The sequence below is a fragment of the Bos grunniens genome, chromosome 7, assembly GCF_055505025.1.
Source record: "Bos grunniens cultivar Pamir isolate PY7600 chromosome 7, Bosgru_T2T1.0, whole genome shotgun sequence".
Taxonomy (NCBI): domain Eukaryota; kingdom Metazoa; phylum Chordata; class Mammalia; order Artiodactyla; family Bovidae; genus Bos; species Bos grunniens.
The window spans coordinates 37,225,335-37,239,837 of NC_141171.1; the positions used below are offsets into that span (position 1 = coordinate 37,225,335).

The following is a 14,503-nucleotide window of genomic DNA, read 5'->3' on the forward strand; positions in this document are numbered from 1 at the left end:
AACGCAGTAAATACTGGGGGAATAGAACCCTTGAATTGTTCAAGGCGCCATTACACACACACACACACACACACACACACAGAGTTATGAAGCCTAAAGAAAATGACTTATGCAAAGTTTGTTAAATAGCAACCTCTTAGCAAAAAAGCACTTACCGAGTGCCCACACATGCTCAATTTTCAGTTAACTAAAGACATCTTAGTTTGAAACACAGCCAAGTGACAAAAATGTAAAAGATGAATCATAGTGTTAGGGAGAGTGTGGGGAGAAGACACTTCCATAAACTATGAAGAATTAAAAAAAAACACAATGTAACCTTTTAGAGGGAAATTTGGCAGTCCAAAGTGAATCTACAGTCATCTTTTCCTTAGATCTTTTAATTTTTTAACTCAAACTGTTTCCATAATAAATAGACCTATATTACTTTCTAACATTTATATTGTTTTTTGCATTTATTAAACATGATGAATCTAATGATCAGAGATAAAATGTCTCAAAAATAAACCCCAATAGTACAAATAGGTCTTACACTAATAAGTAAGGCTTTAGACAAAATAAAAATGGTACAGAGTGGCTGCTGAACTTTTGTACATGGGTTTTCTTTCTTTCTTTTTTTTTGGCCACACAGCAAGGCAAGTGGAATCTTAGTTCCCTAACCAGTGATCAGACCTGTGCCACCACCCCCGCCCTCCCAGCTCCCTGCAGTGGAAACACAGAGCCCGAACCACTGGATTGCCAGGGGAGTTCCAAAGCGTTTTCTTTCATTGGCCTGCATTAGAGCTCTCATATTGAAAATATTGAGACACTACAGCAGATTAAGAGTACAGATGCTGGAATCAGACTACTTAAGTTCAAGTGGCAGCTGTGTCACTTACCAGCTATATGACCGCGGACAGGTGACGTAACCATTCTATGCTTCAATTTTCTTATCTGTAAAGTGGAGGAAATAGTAGTAACAACTGAGGACTGTGGTGAGGATTAAATGTGTTCATAAATATACCACTTGGAGTAGTGCTGTGAAGTGTTCTGCAAGGGTTCATTTTATTATTACTATCACTACTTACTGAACTCCCATTAGATGCTTGGGGCTGAGAATGCAGTGGTAAAAAACTCATGAAGCTTTTTCCTAATGGATGAAATTATATAGGTTGTTGAATAAATGAACAAATACATATATTCTTAAAATCATAACTATCCTAATAGTAAAACTGTGGCTGACATGAGAATTAACAAAGGAGGTCCCAGTTGTACATTACAGATTGGCAGTCATGAAGGATTATCCAAGGACTGGTGGAAAGAAAAATCTTCCAGGCATAAATGACTCAGATATGGAAAGGCACATCCAATAAATGGAAAATACCAGGATGGCCCAAGACCAGTGAGTGATGGAAAGAGTGTCAGATGAAGTTGGAGAGGTTGGCAGAGTCGAACATAGAGCCACATGAACCACGTCAGAGATTTGGGACATTGTCTAAATTCACATGAAAGTCAATGAAGAGTTTTCGGCAGGGAAATGACATGATCAAATTTACATCTTAATAAAAATACTCTTGGCTGGAAAATTATGTTGAGTTCTTGCACATGTGCCCAAAAACATATGTACAAGAAAATTTCTATACTTGGAGTAATTCAACCACACAATCTCTTTTTTATTTATTAGAACACTATGAATTGCATATCACATATGAATGTATGTCATACTATACATGCTTGTATATATTATACATTTGTACAAATGTATGACAGGGCACTTCATGGGAAATAGATGGGGAAACAGTGGAAACAGTGTCAGACTTTATTTTTCTGGGCTCCAAAATCACTGCAGATGGTGACTGCAGCCACGAAATTAAAAGACGCTTACTCCTTGGAAGGAAAGTTATGACCAACCTAGATAGCATATTCAAAAGCAGAGACATTACTTTGCCAACAAAGGTTTGTCTAGTCAAGGCTATGGTTTTTCCTGTGGTCATGTATGGATGTGAGAGTTGGACTGTGAAGAAGGCTGAGCACCGAAGAATTGATGCTTTTGAACTGTGGTGTTGGAGAAGACTCTTGAGAGTCCCTTGGACTGCAAGGAGATCCAACCAGTCCATTCTCAAGGAGATCAGCCCTGGGATTTCTTTGGAAGGAATGATGCTAAAGCTGAAACTCCAGTACTTTGGCCACCTCATGCGAAGAGTTGACTCATTGGAAAAGACTCTGATGCTGGGAGGGATTGGGGGCAAGAGGAGAAGGGGACGACAGAGGATGAGATGGCTGGATGGCATCACTGACTCGATGGACGTGAGTCTGAGTGAACTCCGGGAGTTGGTGATGGACAGGGAGGCCTGGCGTGCTGCGATTCATGGGGTCACAAAGAGTCGGACACGACTGAGCGACTGATCTGATCTGATCTGATGACAGGGCAGGTTTGTACTGCACATGGTAGAAGCTGTTCTGGACCAAATCCACTGTGGGAACATTTTCCCCACACCTCAAACAGGAAATTCTTGGAAACCAGCATGTGTCAGAGAATCTAACTATTTACCCAAAGATAGCACCAGATTCCACAAGTGAAGAGTTCACACCTACAAGACCGCACCCATCTCCACCACTTCAGACACTGGTCAAACTTCCGGTTTATCTCCTGTCCTTCTGGGTGACCAGCTATAGATGAGTTCCCAATACACCTTTCTTGGGTTCAATTAATTTGCAGAGCAGCTCACAGAATTCAGAGAAATATGTTACTTACTAGCTTACCTGTTTCTTATAGAAGGATATAATTCAGGAACAGCCAGAAGTAAGAGATGCATGGGGTAATGCATGGGGAGAGGCCCATCCATGCTTTCCATCCAGGTATGCTACTCTCCCCAAACCTCCACATGTTCACCAACCCAGAAAGTCTCTGAACTCTCCCCTTTGTGGGTTTTTAATGAAGGTTTCACTACATAGCCAGCGCTTTCATCAACTGTACCTATTGGCGACCCGTCTCAACCTCTAGCCCCTCTTCCCCCTCCAGAGGTCGGCATTGGGTACTTAAAGTTCTAACTCTCTAAATCACAGGACTGGTTCTCTGGGCAACTAGCCCCCATTCCTAAGTACTTTCTGGAAAGTCAACTCATTAACATAGCAAAAAACCTCTTTAAGGGTCTCCTCAGGTAGGAAATTCCCAGGATTTTAGGAGCTCTGTGCCAGAAACAGGGAGGAAGACTAAATATTTATTATAAATCACATTTGCAACATGTGGTAAACCAACTACTATTACTTAATGAATTTATGTTCATTTCACTTCTAGGGGCCAACACTTTACCTGTTGGCTTCAGAATTAAGAGATGCAACTACACTGTTAAATGATACTCACTGTGCATTGTTTGTAAAGAAAAAATATATCTATAATTATCCATATTTGGGAGATTGGTAAAACTGTAACTACTAAGCAGCTATAAAATGAATAATGTAGATGTGTATAGACCAAACTGGAATAGTGTTAAAAATATCAAGGGGGGGAAATAAGCTCTAGGAACATAAAATTAGCAATCAGATTTTTGTGAAATAAAAATTATATGTGGATAAATGTATAAAAATATAAACATCTATTTATCCCACTATAAAAGTATACATAGCAAACTAGTAACATCACTTACTCCTTAGGGTTAGGGGACCAGTGAGCACTTATTTTTTACTTTAGATGTTTCTGATTGTTTGAATTCTTTATAATGAATATCTGTCCATTTTCACTCAAAAGAAACTGATAAAGACATAAAAATTAATAAAATAAAGCTTCATTTTAAATCTTTTGAACAGAAGTAATTTATAGCATAATATAGAACTGAAGTGAGACATAGGTAGTGAAGTGAAAAGACTAATCAAAGCTATTTATGATTTTTCAAATTGTGGCATGTAATTAGGGTATTTCCTGTTAGCTACTGGTAGGCAGAATTAAGGGACCGCAGTCATTATTGATCGTAATGTAACGCTGTCCAACTGCTGGATGAGCTGGGGGTAGGGGCTGTGTCCTACAACGGCTGCCTCTCCCTTCTTTTGGTAATCCTCTGCCAGCCTCAACGTGTTTGTTTGTTTGTTTGTTTTGAGGGTAAATGGATATTAATAGACTCTGATCAGACTGAATGTAAGAAATGGCAAGTCTACAAAACAGTATTCCTGAGTTGTGTATCCTTTACCTGTTCACAGGTGTCTGAAGAAAATCTTGGAACTTCTTAGCATCTGTTGTAATTAGAGGGAATAGCTAATTATATCTTAGTATCAAGATGGAATCAACAGAGACAAGAAAAGTTAAAGCCATCTAATTCAGCATGATTCATTCCTATGACTTAGCTGAATGATGGGTCCCAAAATACCAGCCTTGCCATTTAACAGTTTGAAGGTATTACTCAGAAATTGTACCAACAAAACACTTTGGTATCATTTCAATGAATCCACCACATTATAGGCCATTATGCACTCCAGAACACTGATTCTGAGGCTATTTAATAGGTATCACATGTTTTTAAAACGGGTGGGGGTGAGTTACTGATTAAATAAACTTCAAAAATGCTGAGTAATATGAAGTTAAGGAGATTTTAAACTGCGTTTCTCAGAGCCATTAATACAGTAATGTAAATTATGAACCTTTAAGATATTGATATAACAAGTAGTAATGTCCAATTCCAAATTAATTTTCTAGAAAATCCTTCCATTGGTACTATATTAGGAGCATATTAAGAGACAATTATTGTTTTGGAACCATGGACATAGCCCCATGATCACACCTATATTTGGTGCTTTATGCCGTGAAACAAGTTTGGTTGCCTTCAGGCTTTACTCATTTAAAAGGGTTGTATAACCCATTAAAATGAAACTTTGCCATGTTGTCATTTCCCCTAAAGAACATTTTTCTTTCTTCAATCTATTATAAAGGTACAGAATATATTTAAGTTTAAACTTCAGAGAAAGCCAAGGGATACTGAATTCTTTTGATCTCCCTCCCATTTTTTATCCTGAAGTTTTATGACCAACCTAGACAGCATACTAAAAAGCAAAGACATTACTTTGCCAACCAAGGTCCGTCTAGTCAAGGCTATGGGTTTTCCGTTGGTCGGGTATGGATGTGAGCATTGGACTATAAAGAAAGCTGAGCACCGAAGAATTGATGCTTTTAAACTGTGGTGTTGGAGAAGACTCTTGAGAATCCCTTTGACTGCAAGGAGATCCAACCAGTTATCCTAAAGGAGATCAGTCCTGGGTGTTCATTGGAAGGACTGATGTTGAAGCTGAAACTGCAATACTTTGGCCACTTGATGCAAAGCGCTGACTCATTAGAAAAGACCCTGATGCTGGGAAAGATTGAGGGCAGGAGGAGAAGGGGACGACAGAGGATGAGATGGTTGGATGGCATCACCGACTCAATGGACATGGGTTTGGGTGGACTCCGGGAGTTGGTGATGGACAGGGAGGCCTGTTGTGCTGCGGTTCATGGGGTCACAAAGAGTCAGACATGACGGAGCAACTGAACTGAATTTACAATAAAAAATGCACATGCATGAAGCTTGATCTTGGCTACAGCAAATACCGTTAATAACCTGAAGATACAGAAAAACAGGCCTGGGTCTTCAGTTTCAAAGAGGATTAGTATTCCTTAACCATTAATTCATCACTAGCAGATTTCTTAGCTAAAATTTTATTCACTTGTTAAAATATAAACTTACACTAGTATCTGGGTAATGGATGTTGAATTCACAATAAAAAACAAGAAAACACTGTACAAAACAATTTGGCAACACCTACTCAAAAGTCTTAAAAATGTTTCTTTCCATTCATTTACATTTGAGTCTACTTTTAGAAAACCGGTCACCAATATAGATATAAAGATGGTCATAGGCACATTTGGAGAAGGCAATGGCACCCCACTCCAGTACGCTTGCCTGGAAAATCCCATGGGTGGAAGAGCCTGGTGGGCTGCAGTCCATGGGGTCGTGAAGAGTCAGACACGACTGAGCAACTTCACTTTCCCTTTTCACTTTCATGCATTGGAGAAGGAAATGGCAACCCACTCCAGTGTTCTTGCCTGGAGAATCCCAGGGATGGGGGAGCCTGGTGGGCTGCCATCTATGGGGTCGCACAGAGTCGGACACGACTGAAGCAACTTAGCAGCAGCAGTAGCAGCATAGACACATTATTCATAATGGTCACAAAAAATGATACACTCATGCAAGGGAACCATATTTAGAACTTTAAAATGATACCTCTGCACATAACAAAAAAGCATAAATGTCCATTGACAGATGAATGGATAAAGGTGTGGTACATATATACAGTGGAATCTTACTCAGCCATGAAAATAAATGAAATAATGCCATTTGCAGCAATATGGATGGATCTGGAGATTATCACACTAAGTGAAGTCAGACAGGAAGACAAATATCATATAATATCACTTACAAGTGAAATCTAAAAAAAAAAGATATAAATGAACTTACTTACAAAACAGAAATATACTCACATACATATTAATAGAAAATAATTTATGGTTACCAAAGGGAAAAGGAGCAGGAGAGGGATAAATTAGGATTTGGGGATTAACAGCTATACACTACTCCATATAAAACAGATAAACAACAAGGACGTGCTGTATAGCACAGGGAACTATATTCAATATCTTGTAATAATCTATAAAGGAAAAGAATCTTAAAAAGAATATATATACATATATGTGTGTGTGTGTGTGTGTGTGTGTATATAATCAAATCATTTTGCTATACACCTGAAACATTACAAATCAACTCAGTTAAGTCATTCAGTCATGTCCAACTCTGTGACCCCATGGACTGCAGCACACCAGGCTTCCCTGTCCATCACCAACTCCCGGAGCCTACTCAAACTCATGTCCATCGAGTGGGAGATGCCATCCAACCATCTCATCCTCTGTCATCCCCTTCTCCTCCCGCCTTCAATCTTTCCCAGCATCAGGGTCTTTTCAAATGAGTCAGTTTTACCATCAAGTGGCCAAAGTATTGGAGTTTCAGCTTGAACATCAGTCCTTCCAATGAATATTCAGAACTAATTTCCTTTAGGATGGACTGGTTGGATCTCCTTGCAGTCCAAGGGACTCTCAAGAGTCTTCTCCAACACCACAGTTCAAAAGTATCAATTCTTTGATGCTCAGCTTTCTTTATAGTCCAACTCTCACATCCATACATGACTACTAGAAAAATCATAGCTTTAACTGGTCGGACCTTTGTTGGCAAAGTAATGTCTCTGCTTTTTAACATGCTATCTAGATTGGTCATAGCTTTCCTTCCAAGGAGTAAGCATCTTTTAATTTCATGGCTGCAATCACCATCTGGAGTGATTTTGGAGCCCCAAAACATAAAGTCAGCCACTTTTTCCATTGTTTCCCCATCTATTTGTCATGAAGTGATGGGACCAGATGCCATGATCTTAGTTTTCTGAATGTTGAGTTTTAAGCCAGCTTTTTCACTCTCCTCTCTCACTTTCATTAAGGGGCTCTTTAGTTCTTCACTTTCTGCCATAAGGGTGGTGTCATCTGCATATGTGAGGTTACTGATATTTCTCCCGGCAATTTTGATTCCAGCTTGTGCTTGATCCAGCCTGGCATTTTGCATGATGTACTTTGCATATAAGTTAAATAGGCAAGGTGACAATATACAGCCTTGACATACTCCTTTCCCGATTTGGAACCAGTCTGTTGTTCCATGTCCAGTTCTAACTACACTTCTATTAAAAAAAAAAAGTAAAGGATTAAGAAATGTCTAATTATATTAAATGTGAAAAAAAATGATGCTATAGAAAACTGTTAACATGGGGAAATGTATGTGTCTCATGCATGCATCTTAAAAAAGCAGAAATATGTACTTAATTACATAGATATATACATACTGGCTTAAACTTGTATTTGCATAGATTATCCTGAATGGTACATAAACTGAAAATGGCAGTTGAGTCTGGGGTGGAGAACTGGGAAACTGAAGGATAAATGAGGACAGAGAATGATCCTTTCTCTCTATCCTTTCTCTCTTTTGTACTGTTTGAATCATTTAGGACAAATAAAGTAAAATAGGTAGGAAGACAGAAGGAAGAGAGAGAGAAATCAAAGAATGGAGGAATGGAGTGATGGGTGCAGGGCCTCTGTGATGGTATAAATTGTGAGACAAATAATATGTCTTATATCCTGAATTGTGTAGCCCCAAGTAACCAACTCATGATCCTAATAGTTGAAGGTCATCAAGCTTGATAATTATTATTCAAATTCACTATAGTTTTATTTTAAACTTTGCTTACTTGATCTGTCAGCTTCTAAACAACATATATTTCACTCCTACTTGCAGTGATTTCTGACTTAGGTAACTTGACTTTGGTGTTCATAAAGTATACTTGTTGTTGGTTTGGACCTTTTTCAACATTATGTACATTGCTTTTCTCTTTAATTAATCTTGACCTTGAATTCTATTTTGTCTAATATTAATATATTACAGTAAGTTTTGTTATCATTATTGGTTTTTATTAGTATTTGCTTAGAATATCTTTACTCATCCATATATTTTCACCAACTAAGGTCACTTCATGTGTCTCATAAGGAACACAGCTGGATCTTCATTTTTCTCACCCATAGTTTTGTTTTTCACAGAGTTACTTAAACCATTTACATTTATTTCTCATACTTTGAATTTGTTCCAATCATTATTTTTGTGTGTATTATATTTATTGTCCATTATTATTTCTTCTTATTTTACTATTTGATAAATTCATTAGGTTGTTTATATTTGTTTTACACATCGTGTTTATTCCATGTTCTTCCTTTAATTGTTTAGAAGTGATATTTCCTATCTCTTCTATTTGAGTAGTTTCACTCAAATTTCTACCATGTATATTCAAAATTTATGTAAAACTTACATTTACCTATTGAAGCCTACTTCTAATCCACACTTACAGCCTCCTATCCTCTCCCTTTTCCCCTGAGCATCCACTTGTGAAATTATATGAGATTTTAGTTCCAAATTTTATCACACTTTAAATAATTAAGATTCAATTATAAGTTATGCTTTTTTTACTCAGTACTGCTTCCATATTTTTCTTGAGTTTATTTTTAACAATGCTAAAGTATATTCTCTATTATTTCACAATAGTATTCACAAGTAGCATATTTTGAAGTGTTTTGTTGTTTAAAATGCCCTACTTTACCTTCATATTTGAATGACAGGCTGATAGGGTGCAGAATAGTATTTTCACACAGACCTCTGAAAATACTAATTATACATATAATTACATCCCTTCAGATATTCCTTATTTCTAAATGAGATGCCTGTTTTTCATGATGGTCCTCCTTTCATGTGTCATGATTTGGGATTGTGAGGTCATCATCTTATTACCTGTTTCCCATTAGCCTGTCTATAATCACAGCCTCTCTCCAAACCATCATCACCCTAGAGTCCTGGCACAGGGGCCATCATCCTTTGTGGTGTCATCAACCACCCTGGGCATCACCCCACCTTCCAGAGGAGCAGCTATTATGTAAAAGAGGGAAGGAGGCCTCTCACCTCAAAGATTCGTTCACGCCCCTCTTCTCTCCCCACCCACCACCTCTAGCTCCAGCTCCCTCAGGGCCCCTGTCAAGTCCTTCCACACCTTCCCCTGCACCAATTATAAGGAGTGTCCCTGGTGGCTCAGACAGTAAAAAATCTGCTTGTAATTCGGGAGACCTGAGTTGGGAAGATCTCCTGGAGAAGGTAATGGCAACCCACTCCAGTATTCTTGCCTGGAGAGTTCCATGGACAGAGAGGAGCCTGGAGGGCTACAGTTCATGTGGTTGCAAAGAGCTGGACAGTTTGGGGCTGTGGATTCCTTTTTCAATCTGATCTCACCTAAATTCTAACTTTCAGAGATTCCTCATAATTCCTGACCCACTAATACTACCCTTTTTAAACACATTTAAACGTTATATCTGTTCATTCTAAGGGGTGGCAGGGGAGAGAATATGAGTCTGCACAATCCATCCCTTTGGCCTAATTCCCACCATTACTAACACTGTTTTAAGTTACACACCCTCCATATCTTCATGCTAAATCTAAATAAATTAGGTCTGTATTGCACACTCTCACAAACAGTAAAGTACACTATTTCAGTGACATGCTTGCATTAGGCAAACTTTCTTAATCTTTCTACCCAAGAAGTAATAATTCCCTGAATTTATTTTTATCTTTTGGAAAGGAGATTTAGATCCCCTGATAAGAAATCACTGCTTCTTGGTTTGGTGACCCTTTGAGGCATCACTGCTTCTTTCCTTCTCCTGTTCTGTCTTATCAAACCCTAGAAGTCTGCACAGGCTGATTGTGGGATTTTGAGGTATGTTTTAAGACTTTTTTCCTTTTCTCAAAATCCAAACCATAGAATTTGCATTAAGATGAAATTACATAGACCCTATGTCAGGGCCCAGAACCACACACCCAGGGTCAGAGAGACCTGACTACACAAATGAAGTCCACTCCATTTGCTGCCACATGCACACAACCAAGACGAGTGTGTGCATCTCACATGTATCAGCCTTTCAGTCTAAGGAACGTTCCTAAGTCACGAAGTTACTAAGAATTCCTCGATTCTGTGCAGAGATCTGGAGACAAGTGCCTAGGCTGAATCTGTTTTGGGTCTCTGTGACATGTTTGTTTGTGACTGCTGAGTACTGACTGCTACATGTCTCACACACTGTAATATGAGTGAACAGACAAAAAATGTTTCAGTGAGTAAATGCATAGCAAAAGGCAATCTAGTGGATGTGACTAAGAGCTGAGACTCATGCTGAATTCAGAGTTTTCTACTTATCAAATGTGTGGTCTTAGCTAAATTATGTATCCTCTCTGCCTTGGTTTCTGTATCTATAAAATGGAGACAACAACAGTACCAGACTTTGAGTGTGCAAAGCCTAGAATGGTAGTTGGCACACAGCAAGCCCCGTTTAAGTATTTGCTCATATGACTAATATCACCAGCAACTGCTGTTACCATGTTCACTAGAATGGGCTAATCTGTGGCTCTATTTTTGGAAGGAGGGCATCTCTCTTGGCACTTTTCTGATTTCCCACCTGGAGATGATAGGAATGGGCATCTCCGCAGGGCAGACCCTAGAAGGGTCACAAAGTTGACAAGTCACCGTCAAAATATTGGGCTGATGCCCAGGCACCCTCTGGAGAAGTGTGACTCTGTGTCCTTCAGAGCTCTTAAGAAAGTCCAGAACAACTCCCTGCAGCTCAGCAAACTCATCAGCCCACATCTGCTTTGGGAGCCAAGTGGCCCAGAAGTGCAGAGCTGCTGCATCTCACATGCTCTCCAGGCACAACTCAAAGAGCCAGTCCCGGGGCTCAGACGGCCGGCTTCTGCCTGATCACAGGCAGTGTCAGGTCCTGCAATTTTAGGCTCCGTAAACGGCAATCAGCCATGAGCCCGATCAAGTCATACTCTGCTTTAGACAGAGAGTAATTCTGAATCAGTTCCGGGAGTCCAGGGTGACTAGGAGCACCCTCACTCCAGGCCCTGCCAAGAAGCCCCTTTTCAGGTTCTCGTCTTTGTGCAGTCAGTATCCCCTGGATGCAGAATGCTAGCTTAAGTGCCCAGGAAGGGTGGGGAGGGACTATTAGAAAGGAGTGAAAGAAGGTGCTGTCCTTGGGTCACAGAAAGAATAGAACCTGCTTATGGTTCTTGGTTAGTTAGAAGTGAATCGAGAGACCAGATGGATGAATCTTTTTTCCTTTCTTCTTCTTTAACTTTTTATTTTACATTGGAGCATAGTTGATTAACAATATCATGTTAGTTTCAGATGTACAGCAAAGTGACCGGTTACGTGTATACGTGTACCTATTCTTTTTCAAATTGTTTTCCCATTTAGGTTGTTACATAATATTGAGCAGAGTATCCTGTGCTATACAGTAGGTCCTTGCTGGTTATCTATTTTACATCTAGCAGTGTGTACTGGTCAATCCCAAACTCCCAATCTATCCCTCTCCCATCGACCCTTGCCCCTGTAACCAGAAGTTTGTTCTCTAAGTCTGTCACAGGCTTCCTTTCTTTTCACACAGACTGGATAGTTTGAGCAAGTATATCCTTGGCTTTCCCTCTGCATCTTCCATTGTCACTTCTGTCTCATAGGCTCATAGGAGGATGCATTTGTTTGCATTTCTCATTAATGCAATAGTTCTATTTACTAAATCCTAGAAAGCAATTGTCTAGTTTGAAGACATGGCCTCTGCCTTGCTTTCCTGAAGATGTTCTCTCAAGGCACGGTCTCTCAAGCCTTGTACACACACACACACAGCTCTCTCATTTCTTCATCAGGAAACACGCAGTCCTAACCAAACCAGGTCAGGCAGCAAAAGCAACTATCAGGAAAACGCTTTTTGTCAGAGCATGCCAGTACCAGGTGAAGATACATGGGTGCCCCAGAGACTAATACTCGGCTTTCTCAGCCCATGCACAGTCATTAAATCATTAACAAAAGCACATCTGCTGAATGGATTAAGAGGAGAGAAGAACGCCCGTGGCTGCTTTCCCCCTCTCCACTGTCCTGAGCAATTCACCTTCCAGCCTCAAACTTGTATTCACAACTTAGCAGAACAGAAGTCCCACAATTAACCAAATCTGTGCTCTTCAGAAGGCAAATTAGTAACTTTAGGACCTGCTGGTGGTCTCAGGTTCATTATCCTTCTCCACACAGAGTGCTACACCGAATTATTTCAACAATTCAATCCAAACAATTCTTACTCCAAAAGAAACTCTGGTCAGCGTGAATTTCCCCCTCTCATTAAACCTCCGAGGATGCTTTAGTGGCTCTATAGATCAACACCCCAGACCACCCTGGGCAGTACAGAATGAGGACCACGTGGAAAACAGGAGCAAAGGTGGGAGGGCCGCTGTGTTCTCAGCCTCAGGACAGGCTAATTGGTAAGAGAGACAAGACAAGGGGACCAATCCTGTGAGCATGAGGCCATTTTTTTTTTAAACAAAACCTTTAAGAGTCTAGAGAACTAAAGGGACCCAGAATGTACAGTCATGGTGAAGTGGCAGCTTCAGTCATATGGAGTATCATTCAGAATTTATGGGAATTGAGTTTCCGGTTTCCATTCTGATTTTCTCCCTTTGCAAGCTCCTTAATATGACATTTGAATTGGTCTCAGGGAAGAGTCCTGGAAAAGGACTCATTGTAAAAGACCCTGATGCTGGCAAAGATTGAGGGCAGGAGGAGAAGGGGATGACACAGGATGAGATGGTTGGATGGCATCATCGACTCAGTGGAGGGATATAAGCAAGCTCCAGGAGATGGTGAAGGACAGGGAAGCCCGACATGCTGTGGTCCATGGGGTCACAAAGAGTCAGACAAGGCTGAGTGACTGAACAACAGCAACAAAAATGCCTGGACTCCCCCTCCTCAAGAAGTGCTGTCCAATAGAAACAAGTAAACCACATCATGCATTTTAAGTCTCCTAATAAGCACATTTTTAAAAGTAAAAAGAACCAGGTGAAATTAAATTTGGTAGCTTAGTAACCCAATATATCCAAAATAGCATCATTTCAACCTATAAACAATATCTATTATTTTTTTCATACTGTATATTGGAAAATGCGGTTATTAAAGCTCCCTGCTTCCAGGGAGTTTTCAGTCTGAAGAGACAGTGAAAGTATGAAGACCATGTATATGTGAGGTGGTTATCTGAAGGTTTATTCCAGAAAAAAAGAGGTGGGATAGTTGAGTGATTTAGGGTCAAGGAGGCTCTGAAGTCAGACACGGAACCTTGGCTCTGCGTCTTAGGGGTGTGACTTAGAACAATTTGCCTAACTTCTCCAAGCTTCAGTTTCTTCACCTCATAGGGTTATTTTGAGGCCTGGCTCTAATTAGCGACAGGAAAAGATCAGCTCCAATGACATAAATTATATAAAATCTTTACTATCATTGATATTTTAATTAAGAATTTGGCATATTCTCTTATCTCTAAATCCTTGAAAAAGATCCAATGGCTGACAAAGTCCTAGGATGAGAGAGAGAGATAACTAGTTAGTTATCTCTAACTAACTAAACAAGAGGGGAAAGAGAAGATGGAAATGAGAAACAAGCCCAGCAGAAGGAGAACAGGAATTCTCTGTAGACACAGACCCAGACACCAGATTTGTCTTGTTTTATGTCTAAAATTGGGCTTGGCACTGTAAAGAACCTGCCTGCTGATCCAGGAGACATAAGAGACATGGATTCAATCCCTGGGTCGGGAAGATTCCCTGGAGGAGGGCATGGCAACCCACTCCAGTATTCTTGCTTGGAGAATCCCATGCAGAGGAGCCTGGTGGGCTACAGTCCATGGATCACAAAGAGTCGGACACGGCTGAAGCAACTTAGCACACATGTCTCAAGACACTGAAGCAACAAAGAATTCAGGGTTTAATGAATGGAGGTATTTCCTGACTACCATATGGCTGGTACGTAGGCAGCAAAATGGCCAGATCAGCTCAGAGCACAATTCCATGGTTTATGG

General features: G+C 40.0%; 1 protein-coding gene across 7 annotated transcripts in view; it reads right to left on the reverse strand.

Annotated features, from left to right (window-relative positions):
* The window catches only part of LOC147369038 (uncharacterized), a 1,156,454-nt gene that overhangs the window by 1,116,902 nt on the left and 25,049 nt on the right, over positions 1-14,503 (reverse strand). For 5 of the 7 annotated variants that reach the window (XR_015167171.1, XM_086410756.1, XM_086410758.1 and 2 more), the window contains exon 3: positions 876-930. The exons of the other annotated variants lie outside the window; for them this stretch is intronic. The gene's annotated coding sequence lies outside the window, so the exon portion shown is untranslated. The remainder of the gene's footprint in view (positions 1-875; positions 931-14,503) is intronic. 7 annotated transcript variants of the gene reach the window in all.